Raw genomic sequence first — 26,395 nt, forward strand, 5'->3', positions numbered from 1 at the left:
CCGACTCATCCTTGTCCCAGTCATGTGAGCCCTATGCAGCACCTTAAACTGTATGAGGCCAAGCCTCGCACAAGATGAGGAGGAGTTCACCCTTTCCAGGGCATCTGCCCACGTCCCCTCCTCTATCTCCTCACCCAGCTCCTCCTCCCATTTACCCTTCAGCTCCACGACCGAGGCCTCCTCCATCTCCTGCATCACCTGGTACGCTGCCGAGATCCTCCCCTCACCAACCCACACCCCCGAGAGCACCCTGTCCTGGATCCCACGCGGCGGCAGCAGAGGAAACTCCGCCACCTGCCGCCTGACAAACGCCCTTACCTGCATGTACCTGAAGGCACTCCCCGGGGGAGCCCGAACTTCCCCTCCAGCGCACCCAGGCTCGCAAACTTCCCGTCTACAAACAGGTCCCTCAACCTCCTGATACCTGCCCTGTGCCAACTCAGGAACCCGCCATCAATGCTCCCCAGGACAAACCGGTGGTTGCCCCATATCGGGGACCCATCGAGGTCCCCACCTCCCCCCTGTGCCATCTCCATTGCCCCCAAATTTTGAGGGTAGCCGCCACCACCTGGCTCGTGGTGTACATCGTTGGAGGGAGCGGCAGCGGCGCCGTTACCAGCGCCTCTAGGCTCGTGCCCACACAGGACGCCATCTCCATCCTCTTCCATGCTGCCCCTTCCCCTTCCATCACCCATTTACGCACCATCGCTGCATTGGCAGCCCAGTAGTACCCACAGAGGTTGGGCAGCGCCATCCCCCCCTGTCCCTGTCCCGCTCCAAGAACACCCTTCTCACACTCGGGGTCCCGTGTGCCCACACAAACCCCGTAATGCTCTTGTTAACCTGCCTGAAAAAGGCCTTCGGGATAAGGATGGGGAGGCACTGGAACAGGAACAGAAACCTCGGGAGCACCGTCATTTTGACTGACTGTACCCTACCCGCCAGAGACAGCGGCAACATGTCCCACCTCTTAAACTCCTCCTCCATTTGCTCCACCAACCTCGTGAGATTAAGCTTATGCAAGGCCTCCCAACTCCTGGCCACCTGAACCCCCAAGTACCTGAAGCTCCTCTCCGCCCTTTTCAGTGGAAGCCTGCCAATTCCCCCCTCCTGATCCCCTGGGTGTACCACAAACAGCTCACTCTTCCCCAAGTTGAGCTTGTATCCTGAGAAATCCTCAAATTCCCAGAGAATCCCCATCACCTCCGGCATTCCCCCCACCGGGTCCGCCACAAACAACAATAGGTCATCCACTTAGAGCGACACTCGGTGCTCCTCCCCACCCTGGACCAGCCCCCTCCAACTCCCCGACTCCCTCAGCGCCATAGCCAGGGGTTCAGTTGCCAGCGCAAAGAGCAGAGGGGACAAGGGACACCCCTGCCTCGTCCCTCGGAATAGCCGAAAAAAACTCCGACCTCCTCCTATTCGTGGCCACGCTCACCATCGGGGCATCATACAACAGCCTCACCCAGCTAACAAACCCCTTCCCAAACCCAAACCTTTCCAACACCTCCCACAAGTACCCCCCACTCAACCCTATCAAAGGCCTTCTCCGCGTCCAGCACCACCACAATCTCCACCTCCCCTTCTACCACCGGCATCATTATAACGTTCAAGAGCCTCCTTATGTTGGTGTTCAGCTGCCTCCCCTTCACAAACCCCGTTTGATCTTCGTGGATAACCTGCGGCACACAATCCTCTATCCTCACGGCCAAGATCTTTGCCAACAGCTTGGCGTCCACATTCAAAAGTGAGATCGGCCTGTATGACCCACACTGCTGGGGATCCTTGTCCCGCTTAAGAATCAGGGAGATCAGCGCCCAAGATATCGTCGGGGGCAAAGCCCCCCTTCCCTTGCCTCGTTAAAGGTCCGAACCAACAGGGGGCCCAACAGGTCTGCATACTTCTTGTAAAATGCAGCCAGGAACCCATCCGGCCCCAGCGCCTTCCCTGACTGCATGCTCCCTATCCCTTTGACCAGCTCCTCCAGCTCAACCGGCACCCCCAGTCCCTCCACCTGTCCCTCCTCCACCCTCGGGAATCTCAGCCTGTCCAAAAAGCGGCCCACCCCCCCTCCTCCGCCGGGGGTTCGGACTGATACAGTTTCTCATAAAAGTCCCTGAAGACCCCATTAATGTCTACCCCCCTTCGCACCACATTTCCTCCCTGATCCTTAACTCCACCAATCTCCCTAGCCGCGTCCCGCTTACGGAGCTGGTGTGCCAGCATCCTGCTCGCCTTCTCCCCATATTCATACACCGCAACCTGTGCCTTCCTCCACTGAGCCTTTCTGGTGGTCAACAAGTCGAACTCAGCCTGGAGGCTGCGTCGCTCCCTCAGCAATCCCTCCTCCGGGGCCTCCGCATATCTCCTGTCCACCCTCACCATCCCCCCCACCAATCTCTCCCTCTCTCTCTGCTCCCTTCTCTCCCTGTGGGCTTGAATGGAGATCAACTCCCCCCTAACCACCGTCTTCAGCGCCTCCCAGACCGTCCCCACTCGGACCTCCCCATTGTCATTGGCCTCCAGGTACCTCTCAATACATCCTCGAACCCGTCCCCCCACCTCCTCATCTGCCAGCAGCCCCACCTCCAAGCGCCAAAGCGGGCGCTGGTCTCTCTCCTCCCCCAGCTCAAGGTCCACCCAGTGCGGGGCATGGTCGGAAATGGCTATCGCCGAATACTCAGCATCCTCCACCCTCGCAATCAATTCAGCGCCCTACTCGTAATGAAGAAGTCGATCCGGGAATAGGCCTTATGCACATGGGAGAAGTATGAAAATTCCCTGGCCCTCGGCCTCGCAAACCTCCATGGATCCACCCCTCCCATCTGGTCCATAAACCCCCTCAACACCTTAGTCTCCCCTACCCGTCCTGGAACTGGATCGATCCAGTGGCGAATCCAGCACCGTGTTGAAATCCACCCCCCCCCCCCCATTATCAGACGCCCCGCCTCCAAATCTGGAATCCGGTCCAACATGGGCCGCATGAAACCCGCATCGTCCCAATTCGGGGCATATACATTAACCAGCACCACCTGCTCCCCTTACAGCTTGCCACTCACCATCACATACCTCCTGCCACTGTCTGCCACCACATGTGACGCCTCCAACGACACCGTCTTCCCCACCAGGATCACCACCCCCCGATTTTTTGCATCCAGCCCCGAATGAAACACTTGGCTCCCCCATCCCTTCCTCAATCTAACCTGATCCGCCACTTTCAGGTGCGTCTCCTGAAGCATGGCCACATCCGCCTTCAGCCCCTTCAGGTGCGCAAACACTTGGGCCCGTTGGACCAGCCCATTCAGTCCCCTCACATTCCAGGTGATCAGCCGGACCAGGGGACCGCCTGCCCCCCCTCCCCTGTCGACTAGCCATCACCCTTCCGCAAGGCACCTCGTGCCCGTGCCCCCCGCCAGCCCGTTCCCCAAAGCGACAGACCCCCATCCCGACCCCCTCTACATGCTCCAGCTCTGCCTTGGCCATTCCAGCAGCAACCCGGTACCCCCCACTCTTCCCCCCCCTCCCTCTCCCCCCCCCCCCCCCCCAAGCGAGGGCCCCCCCAGCTGCGTAACCCCTTCCATTGTACTTCCGTAAGTCAGCCGACTCCTGCTGACCCCGGCTGCTCCTGCCACCCCAATGACCCCCCCCCCCCAATGCAACACAACCACCTCCCCAGTGCCAGCCCCGCCCACCGCTTCTCTAGCGCAGGAGAAAAGCCCGCGCATCCATCCCAAGCCCCGCCCCCCCCGACCCAAAACGCGGAAAAAGACGGGCACATGACCCAACAGGACCGCGAACCCCACCCAAACTCCCAACCAGTGTACAAAATACAGACCCCAAAAATGACAAAACATCCAAATATACAGATAACAGTCCCAACCAAGCAGAAAGAAAAAGCAGAACAGCAAAAACAAATCATCCAATAGAACCGATAAAGCGAAAGGATACCCAGGAGGACAAAGCCTCCGGGCTGTATACAGCATTCCCCAGTCCTCAGTTCAAGTCCAGCTTCTCTCCTTGAACAAAAGTCCAGGCCTCCTCCGGGAGTCAAAATATAGCTGGCGATCTTTATACGTGACCCACAGGCGTGCCGGCTGTAACAAACCAAACTTGACCCCCTTCTTGTGAAGCACTGCCTTTGCCCGGTTAAAGCCAGCCCTTCTCTTCGCCACCTCCGCACTCCAGTCCTGGTATATCCTGACCTCCACATTCTCCCACTTGCTACTCCTCCTTCGCCCATCGCAGCACACACTCATGGTCGACAAAACGGTGAAAACGGACCAGCACCGCCCGAGGCGGCTCGTTTGGCCTGGGTTTCCTCAGCAGCACCCGATGGGCACCCTCCAGCTCCAAAGGCCCCTGGAACGACCTCGCACCCATTAGCGTGTTCAGCATCATGGTCACATAGGCCCCCAAATCCGAACCTTCCAGCCCCTCTGGGAGGCCCAGGATCCGCAGTGTGTATGTTTTCTGATACATCCATTTTATTTCTACATCTTTCTGTTGTAACTCCGCCAATTTTCCTGAACTAAAAATATCCGCCTCATCCTCCACCTGTTCTTTTCTAACCACCTGATCAAAAATAATTTCTGATAATTGCATTTCACCTTTGTCTTCACTCTTGATTTCTCCTCGTCTTAACCTGTGATTTTGTGACCTTGTTACTACACAATCCGGAAAAATCCCAGGATATTCGTCCTTCATTAGTTCAGTTGTCTGATTTTCCACTGGCTTATCAACCACAGTAGGCATCACTCCCACCTGCGATCCAGCTATATAATTACCCAAGATAAACTGTATTCCTGGACAAGATAGTTTCTCTATTACTCCTACTACCACTTCACCACTCTTCACTGCACTTTCCAACCTTACCTTATACAATGGAACACTACTCCTCTCACCCCGAATTCCACATATTACCACCTTGTCTGGCAATATTCTTCCCAGATTACATAACTCCTCATCTCTTACCATTAAAGTCACCTGAAGAAGGAGCCGTGCTCCGAAAGCTCGTGTTTGAAACAAACCTGTTGGACTTTAACCTGGTGTTGTAAGACTTCTTACTGTGCTCACCCCAGTCCAACGCCGGCATCTCCACATCATGGCTTACCATTAAAGATTGACTAGCTCCCGTATCTCTTAAAATTGTGACTTCTTTACCTGCTCCTCCTGATACACATGAGTAAACTTTACCCACACAAGTAAATTATTTAACTAGATCTGGCACCTTCTTATCAATCACCTCTTGATCAGGCTGTACAATCTTTTGCCCCTCCTTCGCTTCACTTGGGCTTTCCTTTACCATTTTAACAAACCCTACTGTCTTATCGAGTTTACCCACATCAGCCTTTCTAGTGCTTTTCTTGAACCACCAAGACTGTGACTTTACATGGCCTAGTTTATTACAGTGAAACCATTTTAAACTTTTCATTTTTTTTTCACCCTCCTGGATTTCTTTTTTAATCTGAGGTACACTCTCCTTATTTCTCCCATCAGACCACCTTTACCTTTACCACTTGAGTATTTATCATGTCCCCAGTTTCTATCTCTCACAGGCTGAAACTGATGTCGGAAACCAAACTTTGATTTATGAACTAATTAATAATAATAATCGCTTATTGTCACAAGTAGGCTTCAGTGAAGTTACTGTGAAAAGCCCCTAGTCGCCACATTCCGGCGTCTATTCGAGGAGGCTGGTACGGGAATTGAACCCGCGCTGCTGCTTTGTTCTGAATTACCAGCCAGTTGTTTAACCCACTATGTTAAACCAGCCAATCATCTGCCATTTCTGCTGCTAACCTCGCAGTTTTAACCCTCTGCTCTTCCACATGAGTTCTCACTACATCAGGAATTGAATTTTTAAACTCCTCCAAAAGTATAATTTCTCTGAGAGCTTCATACGCTTGGTCTATTTTCAAAGCCCTTAACCACCGATCAAAATTAGTCTGCTTGAGCCTTTCAAAGTCCATGTATGTTTGACCAAATTCTTTCCTTAAATTTCTAAACCTTTGTCTGTAGGCTTCAGGCACTCGTTCATATGCACCTATGATGGATTTTTTCACCTCTTCATACGTCCTCTATTAGCGATGCAAACACTTCACTAGCCCTACCTACCAGCTTTGTTTGAATCAGTAATATCCACATGTCTTGTGGCCATTTCATTTGTTTAGCTACCTTCTCAAATGAAATGAAAAAGGCTTCGACCTGCTTCTTATCAAACCTTGGCAATGCTTGGACCTATTTAAATAGATCCCCACTAAGCCTTCGACTATGACACTCTTTCTCACTATCTTCATCTCTATCATGCAACTGTACGTTTCCCTTTATGTCTGCCAATTTTAACTGACTGTCATGTTTTATAGCCATTTTCTGAAGTTCAAACTCTCTATCCTTTTCCCTGATCTGTATCTTCCTTTCTCTTTCTTTTTCCTCTCTATTTCTTTCTTTTTCCTCTCTATCTCTTTCGTATTCAAGCTGCTTTAATTCTTTCTCATGTTCCATTTGTTTAATTAGTAACTGAATTTTTGCCATTTCCAATGAGTCAAAATGTATCTCAGGCAACTTTAAATGCTTAGCCACCGCCATAATTATCTCATCTTTTCACATTTCGTTAGGTAATGTTAATTGCAATGTTATTGCCAAATCTAACAGTCTGCTTTTAGTCTCTGTCCGTAAGGTACTGCGTGTGACTGTCTCCACCCCCAAAAACTTCAGAGCCTCTGAAAGAGCCATTGTCCACAGCACACTCCCCACTTAAACTAGAATGCCATACCTGTAAAGCAACCATAATATGCTCACCCCTCACTGTCTTTAAGTTCACTAAGCCAATCCAATTTGTTATGGGCCAGGGTTTAGAGAACCCCAAAGTGTATCATGGAGTTCACCTGACCCACAACCTTTACTAGATTGTGGTATGGGGAGCACACTGCCCACTCTACAGGAGTGGTACAGCAGAAATGGAAAAGTATTTTTTAAAGCAAAACAATGTTTATTCTATGAACTCAAGTTAACCTTTTTACAACATACAGTGAACATCTTAGCAACCATTAATTCAAATACAACCCCCAAAGAATACAACACTAAGTAATCCTTAATAACTTCCCAAACAACATCCAGAAGACAAAAGAAACACCTTTTAACAGAAACACATCAGGTTTATATTCACTACTGAAAACATTTATAATTCTGAATTCACCAAATGATCAAGCGATAGTGTTTTTATGGCAGAGAGATCAACAGTACACCTGCTTTGACTGGCTTCAGCTCCAACACTGAAAACGAAACTAAAACACACCCTGTAGCAAACAGCCTTAAACGAAAGTAAAAAGCTGACAGACAGTCCAGCTCCACCCACACTCTGACATCACTGATAAACACCCATTTCTTAAAGGTACTCTCACATGACAACATCCAGCCGTGGGCTATTTGGATCCCCAGGTATCGGAATTTGATCTGGGCTAATTTGAACGGCAACTGCCCCAGCTCTGATCCGCCCCCTGTGGGTTCATAGGGAAGATTTTGCTCTTGCTTGGCTTAAGTTTGTAATTTCTCCCATGCTGGCCAGGGGTTTAGAGACGTAGAGGGGCTGGCCACTGGCGTAGAGTGAAACTGTATGCTCTCTGCTGCACCTTTGAATACCTCTCCACCCTTCGCTGCTGTGAGAGTGATTGCTAGTGGCTCGATTGCCAATGCAAATAGTAGCGGGGATAGAGGGAATCCCTGCCTTGTGCCTCTCTGCAGCCGGAAGTATCCAGAGCTGATGCCGTTCATCCATATGCTTGCCATGGGAGCGCTGTACATTAGTTTCACCCAAGAGGTGAATCCTGGTCCAAACCCAAACCAGTCCAACAACACTATTTTTTTGAAATTTTAGAATATCCAATTCATTGTTTCTAATTAAGGTACAATTTAGCGTGGCCAATCCACCGAGCCTGCACAAAGCTCATAGCATTTACAGTACAGAAGGAGGCATTTGGCCTATCGAGTCTGTACTGGTTCTTGGAAAAAGCACCCCACTTAAGCCCATGCCTCCACCCTATCCTCGTAACCCAGTAACCGCACCTAACCTTTTTGACACCAAGGGCAATTTATCATGGCCAATCCACCTACCTGCACATCTTTGGACTGTGGGAGGAAACTGGAGCACCTGGAGGAGACCCACGCAGACATGGGTAGAACGTGCAAACTCCACACAGACAGTGACCCAGGGCCAGGATTGAACCTGGGACATTGGCACCGTGAGGCAGCAGTGCTAACCACTGCCCCACAGTGCTGCCCTTACTCCATGAGGTACTTCTATTTGACTCTGTCAAAAAAACCTTCTCTGCTTCCAGGGAGATGGTCACCTTTGGTGTCCTCTCCCCGAGTGGGGTCTTAATCACGTTCAACAGGTGCCTGATGTTCACTGTTAGTTGTCTGTCATTCATAAAGCCTGTATGATCTTCCACAACCACCTCTGATGCACAACTCTCACTAAGCTCTTCTTTAATAATGTCCTCAATCACTTTAGTTAACCATGGATTGATCACTTTCCCTTGCAGTTTTTTTTCTCAATGGAATGTACACTGGGAATTTTCGTTAAATGCTCAACTCTTTTTTTCTTTATCATACCTTTTAATCTAATTTCCGTATCCACCTTATCCAACTCCACTTTCTTAAGTATATAAATGGTTCTATTTAAGTTTAATACCTTAGTTTTGGATTCAAGATATCACTCTTGAACGTGAAATTCTATCATATGATCATTCTTCCATTACTATGAGTTCAAGAAGGCAGCTCACCACTACCTTCTCAAACAAACTTAGGGATGGGAAATGAATACTGGCCTAGCTGGTGAAGCCCACATCCCTTGAGTGAATTTAAAACAGATAACGAATTAACCCTGTCTCACTTACAGAAGACAAAATAGTTTGTTCCCTGGTTGGCCCTACGACATATAGTTTGCAAAAACCACCTCAAAAGCATCCCATAAACTTATCTTCCAAACTAACTTCTGCCAATTTGACTTGTCCAATCCCTATGAAGTCCCTATGAGTGTTGCAGTGCATCTGTTCCAAACTCCTCTTATTTTATTGATGACCACACTGTCCAATTGTATAGCGACCTTTGGGGACCTATAAACTACTCCCAAAAGGTTTTCTAATCTTTGGTATTCCGTACATCTACCCATACCAATTCTCTTTCTGGTCTTCCTAACCAAGAATCCTTCCTCACCATTATTATTATCAAGACTAGCCTCCTTGATCTGTCATTTTAAAATGTCAAGTACCCTGGAATATTTAGTTCTCAACCTTGGTCACCATGCAACGCCTTCTTTGTAATGGCTATTAGGTCAAACCGTAATCTTTATTTGTGTTATTAATTCATCTCTCTTGATATTACTTGGGACTTTCAGATAAAGTACCTTTAGTTTCCAAAGCTTACCCCTTTTCCCTGAATGAGCCTGACTCACTGGTGGATTATTACCATTAATTTATCTGTCCCTTCCTATCTTACTCTTCTTATATTTACCCACACCATTTTACAGTTCTATGTCACGGTTTTTCTCCATCGATTTATAAATTTGCTCTCACCTGAACTTTCCCCACCCCTCCAACCCCCTCATAAGAGGTAGTGTTTCTGATTGACCATTAAACAGGCAAAGGTGGGATTCTATGTCCTAGGGTACCGGATTGCATTCCCCGATGGGGTGGAGAATTGGGCTTTGGGGCCAAATCGGGATCAATGCCAGGCGCTGAACCTATCATGTTTTAGCGGGCCCAACGCCCTAGTCTCCGGCTTTCCTTGATTATCTGGTCCCCGCGGCTGGGAATCAAATGAGCGCGGATCACTTGTGGTATCTACCAACGTAACCCTGGTGTGGTAAACCTCGTAGTGGGCCAAGGGGCAACGGTTTCCCTCTTGGCCTTCTTTAAGGACCACTACGCCAGAGCCACGCTGGTAGAATCCATCCGAGCCCTTCCCAGCCCCCCCCCCCCCCGCCCCCAAACAATGCACTTTCTGTCTCCCCTACCGGACCTGGAGACCCTCCTCAGGGATCCCTGCAATAGGAGGACCCCCCAGGGACCCCTGTAATAGGAAGACTTCCCAGGGACCCCTGAAATAGGGAGACACCCCCAGGGCTCCCTGTAATAGGGGAATCCCCAACAGGAACTAATGGGACCCCCCCCCCCCCCCCCCCCGGAGACCTGTCTGTCCCCAGGGGAGAAATCACCCCCCAACCCTCCCTCCATTCCCTCCCCCTTCAACTGCCCCCCTCCCCAACTCTCCCTTCACGTTTTCCTCCCTCCTCTGTGACCACGCGTGTGGCTAACGATGCCCTGTCTGTGTCTCCTCAGGAAAGGCTTTTCCATAATCGCCAGGAGAGGACCCAGACCCAGAGAGGAGGTGTGCCAGAATTAAGAATCCTCACCTTCTTCGAGCAGCATGCCCTGGAGGTGACCGGTGTGGCCAGGGACAGAGAGGTCACCCACGCGGAGGCTGGCAGATGCCGCAGAGGTGAGGGACCACAGGGCTCCACCCGAGGGAACCTGTCAAACGTGAGTTGTTATTGCCTTACTGACCAATCGCTCCCACTGACCACATGTCCATTCTCCCGCAGGTCCTCCAGCTGACAGCGTTGGGCCTTCCCGGGTGGCACCCTGTCCAGTTTCGCAGGAGACCATCTCAGAGGAGAGCTCTGGTAAGGATGCCACCGTAATAGTCGAGGCACAGCTGCCATCCCCATCCTCCACCAGTGCAGATACACACACCAGTGGGAAAATGTTAGTGGTCAGGAGGGGGGGGGGGGGGGGGGGGGGGGGGGGGGCACCATCGCGGGAATGGGGAATTAAACACCTTGTGCATAACCAGTATGATGCCTCTGTCACGTTCTTCCGCAATGCGGGCCGGGTTCCAAACTCTTGGCCCATCTCTCCCGGCATTCCCCGTGCAGGTGATGGGTGTGAGTAAACATTCAGGGGTTAGACTATGGCATAGGCTGAGGAGCACTGGCGCTCAGCATGCTGCAAACTATTGTCACCTCCCCCCCCCCCCCCCCCCCCCCCCCCGACAGTGACCCACTGATGGTACAGATACAATCCCGGCACCCTGGAGTGATGTGACACACACCCTTGGAAGGTAGGAAATGGGAGTATGGGGTTCACAGACCAGGCCACATCCGAAGTGAATCGGGTGAGTATGAGGACCTCCCTGGCCCTCCGGACTTGCCAAAACCTCACCGCTGCCGCCTGTCTGCAGCCTCCGGCTGGTCCTCGGGTTCGTCGCCGGCCTCGTCCTCCAGCCCCTGCTGGTCCAGTGGCGCCTCACCATTCTCGCCTTCATGCTCCACCTCGAGGTAGCCACATGTTCCTCATCACCAACCTCCACCTCATCACAACGCCGCTGTGTGAAGTTTTGGAGGGCACAGCAGACCACCACAAAGCGGGCGACTCTCCAGGCGTTGTAATGCAAGGCACCACCGGAACGGTCGAGCCATCGGAACCGCATCTTGACGAGTCCGTGCACTGCTCGATCACAGCCCGGAGGGCCACATGGGCCTCTTTGTATCAGGTCTCCGCTTTGGTCACCGGCCTCCCTGCTGGCGTCATTAGCCAGGTCCTCAGCGGATACTCCTTATCCTCCCAAGAGCCAGCCGCCCAACCTGGGGTGCACTTCAAAGAGGCCGGGGATGACCGACTGCCCCAGGATGTAGCTGTCGTGGACACTCCCCAGGAAGCGTGCACACCCGTGCATTATCTTCATCTGATGGTTGCACACGAGATGTTGAGGGAGTGAAACCCCTTTCGGTTAACATAGGGCTCTCCCAGATTGCATGGGAAACTTGCTGCCTGGGCACCTTGGGCTTGGTCCATGTCAAAGACGATGTAATTTTCTGTCCACGCATACAGGGCATCCGTGACCTGTCAGATGCACCTGTGGGCTGCGGCCTGTGAGATACCACACAGGTCCCAGCTCGAGCCCTGGAATGATCCTGAGGCGTAAGCGTTTACGGCTCCGGTGACCTTGACGGCCACCGGGAGTGGGTGTCCTCCTCCACGTGGCAGCAAGTCCGCGAGGACATGGTACAGGTGTCGCACCAGCTCATTATTGAGGCGGAGCCTCTTGCGGCATGTGCTGCCCATCATCTGTTCGAACGACCAGTGATATCTGTACCTCCTGGGCCGTTGTGGGACTCCTCAGGGTCCCTCCCTGGCCTGATGGGCGGTCGGGTCCTCGGGGTGTAGAGCGGGGTCTGATGCATCTGCTGACGCTGCTGCTGCCAGCGTCTCGGCGTCTGCCCGCCCTGCTTAGCACCAGCACCACTAGGGCAATGTCTGCGTTCAATATCCCTGCCATAGCGTTCAATATCTGTAATGATGTGGAGAAGCCAGATTTGGACTGGGGTGGGTGCAGTAAGAAGTCTTACAACACGAGGTTAAAGTCCAACAGCTTTATTTGGAATCACCAGGTTTTGGAGTGCAGATCCTTCATCAGGTGAGTCACCTGTGTGTGTGGTGTTGTCTCCTGCAGTGTTCAGACACCGTGTACAGGCATCTGTTGGTGCATGTTCTCAGACTTGTATCTTCTGCCCGATAGAAGAGGTTGGAATAACCCAGGTAAGAGGGGTCTTGAATTATGCCACTTTCCCAAGGCGGCTCTCAGTTGATATGCATATGATAATGCCCATTTCTCCTTAGCTGTTGTTGATGTTTGTTTGTATCATGGCTGTTGTTTGGGGCCATCTGCTCTGATTGCCTCCCAGTTTCTTTAATTGGTTGTCTGATGGCCACTATCTTGAGTCTTTAAGATGATAATATCCCAGTATCTTTACACAGTTTCGACCTGGTTTTGATATTGACATACTTTGAAGATTAACTCCTTCCTGTCTTTGTGGATTAAGGTTTGGCCTGTTTGGTTGCAGTAAATATGTTTGCGAAGCTTTGGGGTTTTATGTTTAATAAAAGTCCAGTTGGAGGGGATTCCAATCCTTCATGTGGTGATTATAGATCTGAGTAGATGTAATACAACTGAGCAAGCACTAGAGGGAGCACGGGAGAGCTATATATACACAGGGACAGGAAGTGATGACACTTCATGGAAGGCGAACTCGTAGCAGGACACAGACACAGGCAGGCAGCATTTGAGGTAGCCGTAAATTAAGCTCTGAAGACAGAATGAATTCACAATAAAGCATCTTCTCCACCTTTGAGACTACGAGCTTTATTAAGACACGAGGAACAACACATGGTACCAAGAGTGGCTTCAGACACTTACTACAAGGCAACTCAGCTGCAGACACAAAGACCAAAATGGCAAGAAAAACTCCTACTGGACATTCGACTTGGGAAGACATAGCTTATTTGAGGATGTGGCTTGGAACCCCACCTCAGCTGGACATGACTGGCAATGTAAGAAATGTCTGTAAAATATTTAAACAAATGTTCGATTTTTATATCATAGCTAATGATGTAGCAGCAGCCTCAGACGAAATTAAAATAGCAATGCTCATCGCAGGACATGAAGCTAGGAAAGTATATAATGGATTTAAATACTCAAAAGATGAAGACAGCAACAACTTACAAACAATACTAAACAAATTTGAAGAGTACTGTAAGGAATTTGAACAGCACGGTATGCTCAGAGGCCAAACTGCACAGAGACTGAGTGATGCAAAACTCTACAAACAGAAAGGCTTCAGTCAAGAAATCGCGAGTGAAAAGTACAGATCAAAAAGAAGAAATAACTTGAATTTTTCACAAAGCCAAAACGCTGAAATCCAGTCCAGATCGAAAGGAAAAGGTAACTTACAACTTTCAGAAAGAAAAAAACGCTGAAATCTGCGATAAAATGGCGTTGGAGCACATTTTACAGTCTCGGGCAGACAAAGAACAAAAAACTGCGTCTGCGCATGCGCAGGAAACGGAAGCCGCGCATGCGCAGTTAAAAAAAAGTTCTTGTTGCTGATCGTTATGCGCATGCGCAATTGATTCCTACGCATGATGTCACAAGCGTCATGACGTCTGAGCATCCGGACCACGCCTACTTAAAAGGGAAATGCCTGAAAATTGAACACAAGATACTTAAAGCGGTAAAACCAAACTTTCTTGCCTCAGAAGACAAAAAAACGCCTGAACTTAAACCAGCAGTTGAAAACAACTCGCATAACACCCTGGAAAAAGCAGTCTGCACCACCCAAAGTGAAGAGAACAAAAAGAAATCCGAAACAAAAAAAAGATTATTTGTTTTTCGAAGAATACTACTCAGACATGGCTGAGTTATTCGGATATGCTGATCACAGCATCAGCGACACGGTCGCAAAACTCAACACGAATCTACTCGTGGTAGATGAATCCAACCATGATGATTTGGTTTTCGAAGAATACTACTCAGACATGGCTGAGTTATTCGGATATGCTGATCACAGCATCAGTGACACGGTAGCAAAGCTCAACACGAATCTACTCGTGGTAGATGAATCCAACCATGATGATTTGGTTTTCGAAGAATACTACTCAGACATGGCTGAGTTATTCGGATATGCTGATCACAGCATCAGCGACACGCTAGCAAAGCTCAACACGAATCTACTCGTGGTAGATGAGTCCAACACCATGGTGCCATGACAGATCGTCGATACATTGGATGACAGCAATTCCCAAGACGAAGACGACGCCACACAGAGAGCACAGAAAGGCTCCACAGTGAGAGTGATGAAAGACTCCAAAAGGGAAGCAAGCAAACACTCCCTGGCGAACACCATGCATGAACAAGACCATGAAGGTCAACCCGCCATATCTGAGCAACCGCAAGCAGACTATGAAAGTCTACCAAGCTCACATAAACAAGAAGAAGACAATGTACATCTACCCACTGCATGCGAAAACAGTGACAAGGTGATCACACTCTACATACAGGAGGTACAGGATCACAGCGAGACTGACAGTTCTCAGCTTGTCTGTACAGAAGCACAGAGTAGGGCCACCCAAGAGTCCAGAGAGACCACGCCAATAGAAACCATGAAGATTTTGACTCCAGAAGAGGAGCGCCAAGAGTCCAGAGAGACCACGTCAATTGAAATCATGAAGATTTTGACTCGGGAAGAGGAGCACCAAGAGTCCAGAGAGACCGCGTCAAATGAAATCATGAGGAATTTGACTCCAGAAGAGGAGCACAAAGGAAGCAAAGACGACGAATCAAATCCACCATAAATGACTGATGTCACCAGCATCAATGCAACATCAGATCAGTCTCACCATTCTCGAGACGAAACGTTCAAATCAACAGATTCCACAAAGGACACTCGCACCAATAATTGTGACAATGACTCAAATTATCCACACGGGACACTCATTGAGCATAACAAGAACAACAAAAATCGCAAGAAGCACTGCAGAAACAACAACAGCACCAACAAAAACTACAAGCACAACGACAAAAACTACAAGAAGAACAACAAAACCAACAAGAAGCATAACAAAGATAGTACCAACAACAAAAGAAAAAACTCAGTGAACAAATTCATCAAGTTTGGACTCATAAATGTTTTTATTAAGAGTGGACTCATAAATATAAATTGGCTTTGTAAAATATGCAATAGCACCATTACTTGTATAGATACACATATCATAAGTAACTGTTTTGTACAATTTTCTTTAACGATGTACAGAAAATATGTAAAGAAAAAAGGGGGGATGCGGTGATTGTAGATCTGAGTAGATGCAATACAACTGAGCAAGCACTAGAGAGAGCACGGGAGAGCTATATATACACAGGGCAGGAAGTGACGACACTTCACGGAAGGCAGAACTCGTAGCAGGACACAGACACAGGCAGGCAGCATTTGAGGTAGCCGTAAGTTAAGCTCTGAAGACAGAATGAATTCACAATAAAGCATCTTCTCCACCTTTGAGACTACGAGCTTTATTAAGACACGAGGAACAACACACTACACACTGGACATCTGGTTTATTTATAAATGAAAAACAAGGAGCAATAAGAAACAAAGGATACAATAGTAAAGTGGGGTCGGAGCCGAGGAATTTGGGAGTATATGTGAACAAGCCATTGAAGGTAGCAGGACAGATTGAGAGAATATTTAATAAAGCATACAGGGTCCTGGGTTTTAGAAATAGAGACATAAATACAAAAAGTAAGGACTTTATTTTAAACTTGAATAAAACACTGGTTCAGTCTCAACTGCAGTAATGCAACCAGTTCTGGGCACCACACTTTAGGAAGGATGTGAAGAAATTAGAAGGGGTGCAGAAATGATTCATGAGAAAAGTTCCAGGACTGAGGAACTTCAGTTACGTGGATAAATTGGAGAAGTTGGGGCTGTTCTCCTTGGAGAAGAGAAGGTTCGGAGAAGATTTGATGGAGGTGTTTGAAATCATGAGGCGCCTGGTCAGGATAGATAGCAAGACACTGTTCCCATTAGTTGAAAGATCATGAGCTAGAGGATACAGGTTTAAGGTGTTTGGCAAAGGAAGCAACAGCGACGCAGAGAAAAGCTATTTTTACCCAATGAGTGATTAGAATCGGAAGGTACTGACTGTGTTTGGTAAAGCCAGATTCAATCATGCCTTTGAAATGAGAGTCGGATCTTTATATGAAGAGAAATTTACAGAGAAATGGGACTAGGTTGAGTTACTCTTGCAAAGAGCAGTACAGACATGACCAAATGTCGTCCTCCTCTGCTGTAACCCGTCTATAATTCTGTAACATAATGAAAACAAATTATCTGATTACTTTGGTGTGCACAAATTGGCTGTTGTGTTTCCTACACAAGGGTGACAAGATTTTGAAAGATTAGATTAGATTAGATTTATTGTACGGTCTGAACTGGGGCCTTGGATTCATGTCTCACTACATCTGGCCCGGGCTTGCGAAATCCTACCAGCTGTCCTGGCTTGAGACAATTCACACCTCTTTAACCTGTGATTATCCCTCTCTCCAGTCGCACCGTCTGGACCTGGAAAGACCCACTTTCAAAGTATCATCCTGCATCATTGGCTTTGTATGTTGTGTTTGTGTAACCTACCTCTTCACTCAATTGATGAAGGAGCTGCGCTCTGAAGGCTAGTGATTCCAAATAAACCTGTTGGACTTTAACCTTGTGTTGCAAGACTTCTGAATGTGCCCACCGTTTATACTTAGGAATTTGAAGCTGTCAACCAGCTCCACCTCAACACCATTAAAATAGACAGAAGCGTGGTTGACACTTTGCTTCCTGAAGTTGATGACCAGCTGTTTAGTTTTCCTCACATTGAGGGATAGATAATTGTCGTTACGCCACGCCACTAAGTTCTCTATCTCCTCAACTGATGAAGGAGCTGCGCTCTGAAGGCTAGTGATTCCAAATAAACCTGTTGGACTTTAACCTTGTGTTGTAAGACTTCTGAATGTGCCCACCATTTATACTTAGGAATTTGAAGCTGTCAACCAGCTTCATCAGTTGGGGCAGCACGGTAGCATGGTGGTTAGCATAAATGCTTCACAGCTCCAGGGTCCCAGGTTCGATTCCCGGCTGGGTCACTGTCTGTGCGGAGTCTGCACGTCCTCCCCGTGTGTGCGTGGGTTTCCTCCGGGTGCTCCGATTTCCTCCCACAGTCCAAAGATGTGCAGGTTAGGTGGATTGACCATGCTAAATTGCCCTTAGTGTCCTAAAAAAGTAAGGTTAAGGGGGGGGTTGTTGGGTTACGGGTATAGGGTGGATACATGGGTTTGAGTAGGGTGATCATTGCTCGGCACAACATCGAGGGCCGAAGGGCCTGTTCTGTGCTGTACTGTTCTATGTTCCTCCCCCTGTACTCTGGCTCGTAGTTGAGATCTGACCCCCTACGGTTGTGTCATCAGCAAACTTGTCGATGGAGTTGGAGCCAAATTTTGCCACACAGTCTTGTGTGTACAGGGAGTATATTAGAGGGCTAAGTATGCAGCCTTACATAATGAGGACTATCCTGGAGGAGGTGTCATTGTTTATCTTTACAGGTTGCGGTCTGTAGGCCAGGAAGATGAGGATCCCGTTTCAGAGGGAACCGCGCAACCTCAAACAAACCATTGTTTGCAGCAAATTACCCAGCCTTCAGAACAGCGACCACAACACCACACAACCCTGCCAGGGCAATCTCTGCAAGACATGCCAGATCATCGACTTGGATACCACCATTACATGTGGAAACACCACCCACCAGGTACGCGGCACATACTCGTGCGACTCGACCAATGTAGTCTACCTCATACGCTGCAGGAAAGGATGCCTCGAAGCGTGGTACATTGGCGAGACCATGCAGACACTGCGACAACGAATGAACGGGCACCGTGCAACAATCACCAGGCAGGAATGTTCCCTTCCAGTCGTGGAACACTTCAGCAGTCAAAGGCATTCAGCCTCGGATCTCCGGGTAAGCGTTTTCAAGGCAGCCATCAGGACATGCGACAACGCAGAATTGCCGAGCAAAAACTTATAGCTAAGTTCCGCACGCATGAGTGCGGCCTCAACCGGGATCTTGGATTCATGTCGCATTACATCCACTCCCCACCATCTGGCCTGGACTTGCAAAATTCCACCAACTGTTCTGGCTTGAGACAATTCACACCGCTTTAACCTGTCGGATCCCTCTCTCTGGATTTGTAATGATTTGATTACCTGCAAATTCTCGCATTCCAAGCATTGTCTGGCACCACTGACTTTGTCTATATAAATGTTTCTGGATCATACCTCTCCAGTCACCCGAAGAAGGAGCTGCACTCCGAAAGCTCGGGTTTGAAACAAACCTGTTGGGACTTTAACCTGGTGTTGTAAGACTTCTTACTGTGAAAGAAGGTGCTACTTAAATGCACATCGATTTTTCTTTGTCTTATTAGAATTACCATCTAGTTGAGTTTCCAGTGTCTGCGGAAGCAGACTCCGCCAAGAATCAGGGAAGGTGGAAAAGGAATTTAAAAAAGCAAGGTGCGTCTGTGTCTTTAAGAGGGAGCGGGCGCCTGCGCCTTGAAGAGGAAGCAAAGTGCCGTTGGCCCCAGCTGAGTGGCAGGGACTGGAAGCGGGCGGTTTGGGAGGCGGGGAAACAGGAGGCCGAATCCACATATAAAAGAACACGCGGGAGAATCATCGCCCAACGACTACAACGACATGCCCAGATATGAGCTAGCATTGATTCTCAAAGCCATGCAGCGGGTGAGTGTTCAGAAAAAGAACCCGGAAAGAAAGAAAGAAAGAGAGAGAGAGGAGGAGGAACTAAATCAGCCGCCATGTTCCCGGCGTCAAGGTGGACAGCCCCGTCTGTAACCAGGCTGACGGGGAACGACATAACCTGTGATCTCCTCCTCTGCCTAAACTGCGCAAAGGGCGGGGGTTGCTTTTTTTTTTCTTTGGTGTCAGGATGGTGCGTTTTGTTCTCTTTTTTTTTAACCGGTAAAGTCAGTTGGCCGTTGAGGCTCAATGTCGGGGAGCGGGGTGCCTCAGGCTTGCTGAGAGAGACTTTCAGTCACCGAGGGACATGAATTAGCTGAGGAAACCGGGCGGGCTTCGGCTGCTTGGAGAATAGGGGCTAAAACTGGCCGTCACACTCCTTTCTTTCAGATCAATGCCTCTGGACTGTGATGTTCCCTCCGGTTTGTTAGGAAATTGGAGACGCTTGGATGAAACCGCGCCCCATGCCCTCGTTAAATAAAGAAGTTTAGTACTGCTCAACACTTTCCTTTAGTTGATGTGTCTACATGTGTTAAGTTTCTGCATCCCTGCATCATATTCAAACGCGTGAAGCATTTTGTTTGGGTTTAAGCTGAAATAATTCCTAGCTTTAATGGAGTTAAAATTTAAAGTTAGCATTTTTTATCGTGCAAACGTAGGATCTGCTGAAGTAATTCATAGTTTTAATGATTGAGTTGAAATTTATGCTAGCAGGTTAACATTTTCATCTTGCAAACACTGGATCTGATCACCACTACAGAAATCAATGGGGTGATCAGACACTTTTCATAGTCTTAACTAATGCAACTACATTGTTATTGTTAACTTTGAAAGTATACAGAATGTTAGAAATATTTAGTAATTAAATAAAGGTATTTGCTGTTTAGAAGAATGTGTTAGTTTAACTGCACAATCTTGCCTCCACAGCTCTTAACTGCCCAAAAATCATGCCCTACTGGATAAACATTTGATTTACAGTTGAATTTTTATCTTTATTACTGGGTAGAAGGGTAAGTTATCTGGTGATCACCAATGGTGGAACCCTGTTTTATGGAAACCTTCCACGTCATGACCTTACCCAATTTCTATAGATCATGTACCATTGAGTATTAATGGGATAAAAAAAACAGGAAGATCTTTCTAATTTAGTTGCAGTCAGCGTTTCAAAACTAACTAACTGCATTGTAGACATTGATTTGAAGAATTTTAGCCTCTAAATTATAGCACGTGTTGCATGCTATAGATTTTGTAACCTGCGACTGAAACTATTTAACTACTGGTTTAAAAAAAGTAGAACTGCAAAACAAACTTCTAAGCTGCAGTATGTAGTAGTAATTAAACTGACAAATTTATCTTTGTAACAAGAACTATTGATTTTGGAGAGTTTAAACAGTGAAAGTTTCATAGATATGCTCACTTTTTTTGACTAATCGTTTTACATTCAATTGAGCCAGGCATTTTTGACTAGAAAACTGGGTTCCACTATGTTCACATACATTGCTCCACCTTCCAAAAGTCTTGTCTGATTTATATGCAGTGATAATTTAAGAAAATATGATGTTTTGACAGTGCTAGAATCAATCCTTTCAATAGGAATCTACTGTACTGTGCTTGTAATTTTGGGACAGGTAAGTGCTGCATTGAATGATTTGCAATTTTCAGACTGACAACTCTGATCTTTCTTGTGGGCTGTGGATAGTTAACTAAAATACTCTCGGAATAGAAAGCTGGTTCATATAATGTGACATTGTGTTAATATATTTGCAACATCTCCAGTTTCACTGTTTGAATTTTAATAATGATGTGGAGATGCCGGCGTTGGACTGGGGTAAGCACAGAAAGAAGTCTTGCAACACCAGGTTAAAGTCCAACAGGTTTGTTTCAAACACTAGCTTTCGGTGCACTGCTCCTTCCTCGGTAAATGAGGTAGGAGCAGTACTCCGAAAGCTAGTGTTTGAAACAAACCTGTTGGACTTTAACCTGGTGTTGTAAGACTTCTTATTGAATTTTAATATACTGCAACCACTCCCCAGTCTGAAATGCTTGGGGACCAAGTCATTTCTGGATTTTGGAATTTTCTGGATTATCGAGATTTGCTGGAAAGAGAGATTTGTTGCCAAAGGTGTTCATCTTGCACTCCAGGACAAATAGGTTGGGGGAAAAAAATGCTAAATTTCAAATGACGGCAACAATTGATAATAGAGGGCAAAAGAGTGCTTATTGGTTGGCATGATTATAGCGTGACATTAGAATGTTCAATTGAAAGTGTGTGAACCAGAAAATACTGTAGAAATAAATGTTTACCCGAAACACACAACCGTAATTAAACACCATAAGGCACCATAAAAAAAAGTTTCATTTGGCCGAAAACTCTTAACTTCCGTGTTTCACTCCAGTACTATACTAGAATCATGCCAATGATATTCCGGGAATTCCTGGATACAGTGTTTCTGAGCAATAGTTTTCTGGACTGGAGAGGTTGCAGTATATTTTTATAATTACTGAATTTGTGAAAAACAACTTTTGGATCATCGGTTTCCAGCTTCTCCCTGTCTCCACCATAGGTTAATATGTATTATCCATAACCAAAAGAATTGAGTTTCGGCGTTCAACTCTCGAGGCTGAACTGAAATGCTGCCCTTCAACAGAGGCTGCTCTGCACTTCAGTTCATTTACCCGTCTTTACACCACAATTTACCCAACAAATATTTGTCTGTGTCAGTATCAAAAGCTTCAATTATTCCAAGATCCACAGCCTTTTGTGAAGAGTTCCAGATTTTCTCTAACCTTTAGGTGTTTCCTTTTTTTTTGTGCACCTGAAGGCCCAGTTCTAATTTTAAACTTGAATCCTGGTTTGTGCTTCCTCCTTTAGAGGATAGTTTCTCATTTGTCCATTATAATACCTTTTATTAGATCAATTTTCAATCTTCAGTTGGGCGAATACAAGCAACGTTTATACAACTTGTTTGTGTACTTTATCTCTATGCTCTCCAGATGGGATTTGACCAAAACACTATATAACTCCAGCATAATTTCCCATTGTATTCCAACTGCCCTCGGGATAATGGCCAATATTCTATTTGTCTTTCTTATTTACTTTTTCTACCTATCTACTAACTTTTAATGGTTTGTGGTATTTGGACTCCCAAATCTCTTTGATTCTCCAGTTCCTGGTATTTCACCATTTTAGAAAATATTTTGGTTTATCCTCCTTGTATCTAAAGTGGATGACCTCACACCTTATCTACATTGAAATCCATTTGACATAGTTTAGCCCAGTCACTTGGGATCTGTCCCTTTTGTAACTTGACACTCACATCTGCATTACTTGTTCTTCCACCTAACATGAGGTAGCCTGTAAACATGGATACATAACTCTCTCCAACAATTAGTAATTTAGTGAAAAGTTGAGGGCCCAGAATATTTACCTGGGGAATGCCACATGTCACTTTCTGCCAGATTATATGCCCTGAATTCCCACTCTGTCGCTTCCTTTTGAGTGGAAATAAATTGGAGCTCATTTAAAATAATAATTCGGTTGCAGTAATTTCCAGTGCACAGGTTACAGTCATGGCTGGACTTCTTGGAATGAGGTACAAGGATGTATAATGGTTTGTCTGGGTGGGGCCACAATGTACGAGAATCTGATCCTTTTCCACCGAGTCCCTGGGCTTCCACCTCTCCACTCCACCTTGGGTCTGGTGACATCCTTCACTTTCACAATAGAATATTGTAAATAATTTAAAGAGAGGTCGAATTATTTCATTTTCAAGGCTCAAATAACTTTGAACTATTGCTTTTGCCAAGACCCAAATAAAATAGTGGTTTTAAACACATTGACATAAGTTCCTGCTTTTGCTGACTTCCAAAAGAACCATAAACAAGTTTTAGATTTGGATTGACCAGTAATGTTATTTGCTTCCACATGAGCCTCGTAGAACAAAACCTAGTTGGAATTTAATATAGGAAAACATGGAGGATTGCTATTTAAATTGAACTTGTGCTCCCTTGCGATTTTATTTCCATTGTTGGCTCAACTTTTGTAATAAAACTTGCAACTGAAAAGCATATTTGTGAATCCTTGTAAATGTAAAAGCCTCAACTCTAAACAAATGTGTAAAATATTGTTATACAGTAAGGTAATTGAATGTTTCCATTTGTTGGCTTGTAATTCAGCTGTATTATTGTGGCTTTCTTTATTATCTCTCCACTAGTCCGAACATATCCTTTCCAACACTGACCTAGGTCAATGGAAGTAATAATTTGAGATATTGTATATCTTTATAAAACACTTGTTAACTTAGAGGCATTTATTGTATTAAAGTATTAATGAATATTCTATGGCGTATGCAAGGTTAGATTTTTTTTTTCCATTTAAGATATTGAACTGTAATTCATTCTTGGTTGCTTCTTTGTTGCATCCAATATGCAGTGCTTTTTTGACTGCCTCATCAATAGTACAGTCTTGAACGTTGAGTTGCTGCTGATCTGTTGCCATAGTTTGAAATTAGCACGAAATACTTAATTAATAATTTACCAGGAAAACCCAGCTTTTTGTATTAATGGATAAGCTAAACACATGGCCATTGTTAACTGTTCATATTCTCTTTATAATATATGTACCTGATGGTACTGAAGGTAGGTAAGATTGGCATACTGCACCTGTGTGCAGTTTGACCCCATTTCCTAGATGGAGTTCCTTAGCTTTTGGATATCTTGGGAACTGATAAAGAATAAAATCTGTACAATGGGTCTTGGTTTCAATGTAGGGAGGAAAAGATTGTTTATTTGGAATTTTGAAATGGTGAGGAAAGTTCAAAGCATAGTATTGGCATTTTAAAATCTTCATCAGATCATGGGCTTGTTTTCTCATGGGCTGCCCAGGCATCTGAGAATTTCCTTTTCTAATAGAAGTATTTGAGCCTTGCAGCAAAATTGTTTTACGGAGTTCTTTTAAAGGGATGTTTGACACAAAGTGCATGCTTCTTGGGGCTACCTTTTAATCCTATTTTAAAATCTTCTATTAATAGAAGAGATGGTGAAGCGAAATAATGAGTACGGGTGACCAAATAATTATTTGCAAAATATTTAAAGATCAGTGCTTTTGATGGACTGAAAGAAATCCCATTCTATTTTCTCACTATTAAAGTAGCTAGAAAAGGTTACATTATATAATACAACAATTTCGGTGTGTATTCTGCTTGGAATTAGACGGCACAGAACTTGTTGTGGCTGCTCTTTGAACAAATTATTCAGTTCCACTTCCTTGCTTTTTCTTTGTAGCCATGCATTTTTCTTTTCTTCAAACATTTATCCAGTTCCCTTTTCAAAGTTACTGTTGAATTTTCTTCCACCATCCTTTCTGCCAGTGTAATCTAGGTCATATCTATCTGCTTTTAGAAACTTTCCTCATCACCTTCTGATTCTTTTGCCAATTATATTAAATCTGGCTACTGACCCTGCTGGTAGTGGAAACGGTTACTTCCAAAACTTAAAGTCGCTACTTGAAGGAGAATAACCACAATTTCTCTGGGGTTACTGCATAACAAGTTCTTCATCCCTGGTAGCATTCAAGCAAATGTTTTTGTACACTCTCCAAAGCTGTTTTGTCTTAAATTGATTTCAATATGCCAGCAAACTAAAAATGGCAAGGAAAAATAGGATGTAGTAAAGGGACAGAACAAAGAAGTGAAAAAAATTCCAAGAATAATTAAAATCTCATGGCGTGGACTGTTTAGTGGATAAGTGCCACAGCTTCACTTCAGAAGTTTCAATGCTAGAGCTCATGGTGAGGTATCATTGTAGCACAGCTTTTGGAGGAGCAGGGAAAAACAGATAGCAACTTATTAAACTGCGTATGCATGAACAATGGAAGTGGCTGTCCACTTAAAACTGGTGAGCACTCAGCCCCATTGGTATTCTTGCATCAAAATGCAGATAACTATTTAGAAGCATCTATTTTTGACGGATATAACCCTATAAAACTAATGGAATGCAGAATGGAGGGTGAAATAAATTACCTAGCACCAAATGTAACTAATTTAAAATCTTGCCAACTTTGTGCTGGATGATGTTGATATATTATTGGATCCTTATGAAAAATTGTTAATGCATGTCTTTTGTGAAAGAATTGGCAATATAAATAGTTGCGGACATGCACAGTAAAATTCATTGTGCATTAACAGAGTAGCATGGAATTTGTGACCACTCAAGACAAATCTCTTTCTCAATCTTATAAAAATCCTAATCGTGAACTGGCAACATTACCACCAACCATTTGAGTCTGACTACATTTTGAACAATTGTTCCAAAGTGCTGATAGCAATATATTTAAGAGTGTAAATGGTGATTAGGGCAGAACTCTGAAATTTGGTGTGTAAGTTACAATTTCATGCATGGTTATGTCCTGTAACTACAAGGGTATGACTATGATTTGTAGAAAACTGTAAAATAGAACTATGACATGTACACTAGATTTGATGGTATTGGATCATTTAGCCTTTTGAATGCAATTACTCCAGCACTTCTGTTAAAGGTGCATTGCTGTCAATACTTACAGTGCAGCTGTAAGCTTAGGATACCTGCACCATTCATGTGCTTCATGTGAACTTCAAGTGCAAATCTTTTGGAAAACCCGTGGTTTCTCCTTTCTGCATACGTGAGTAGATATATCTTCTAACCATTTACTAGTGACATTCCATTGTGGTAAACTTTTATACAAATGCACTTTACGATATTAAGGTATTTGTATCTATAAGACCCTCTGTAATATTACCACTACCACATAAGCTTTCCTCATATTGCCTCTAAATAAATTTGAAACAACCTTTAATGTGTATAATCCTTTCATATTTGTAATTGGCTGCAATATAATAGGATTATAGAATTGACACTTGGCTTGGTGAGTATGAAATACTCTGAGCTGTACGGCCCAGAAGTTCCCAAATTTAATCACTGGTCTCTGAGTTAGCTGATTTAAACTAGGGTTAAGTGTAATGTGCTACAGTTGTCTTCCCAATTGTTAAGGTGGGAACAGGGAGGAAAACCAATTGGCTTCTGATAGTTATCCAGTAATCCCTGCTGGAATTAATCTTCTAACAAAGGGACCATTCTTCATGTAACCCTGGATGCTGGAAGAGTACTTGACTTTGGGTGGTATTGCTGTGTATGCCCCTGTCTTCCCCACTGTTGAGCTTCCAGGCTTTTTAACATATCAGG

General features: G+C 45.8%; 1 protein-coding gene and 1 long non-coding RNA gene across 9 annotated transcripts in view; both read left to right on the top strand.

Annotated features, from left to right (window-relative positions):
* LOC119968805 overlaps nucleotides 1-10,465 on the top strand; it is a 71,228-nt gene extending 60,763 nt beyond the window's left edge. Inside the window, exon 4 of the long non-coding RNA XR_005461244.1 lies at nucleotides 10,341-10,465. This is a non-coding gene — a long non-coding RNA (uncharacterized LOC119968805). The remainder of the gene's footprint in view (nucleotides 1-10,340) is intronic.
* An 8-nt stretch (nucleotides 10,466-10,473) lies between these two features.
* LOC119968804 (sodium/myo-inositol cotransporter-like) overlaps nucleotides 10,474-26,395 on the top strand; it is a 124,658-nt gene continuing 108,736 nt past the window's right edge. For 2 of the 8 annotated variants that reach the window (XM_038801618.1, XM_038801614.1), the window contains exon 1: nucleotides 21,136-25,835. The gene's annotated coding sequence lies outside the window, so the exon portion shown is untranslated. Of the gene's footprint in view, nucleotides 10,501-10,603; nucleotides 10,685-18,856; nucleotides 19,163-19,567; nucleotides 19,663-21,135; nucleotides 26,079-26,395 lie in introns of those variants that run through there. The other 6 variants (XM_038801615.1, XM_038801611.1, XM_038801610.1 and 3 more) reach the window with 6 other exon arrangements.

The sequence above is a fragment of the Scyliorhinus canicula genome, chromosome 7, assembly GCF_902713615.1.
Source record: "Scyliorhinus canicula chromosome 7, sScyCan1.1, whole genome shotgun sequence".
NCBI lineage: Eukaryota > Metazoa > Chordata > Chondrichthyes > Carcharhiniformes > Scyliorhinidae > Scyliorhinus > Scyliorhinus canicula.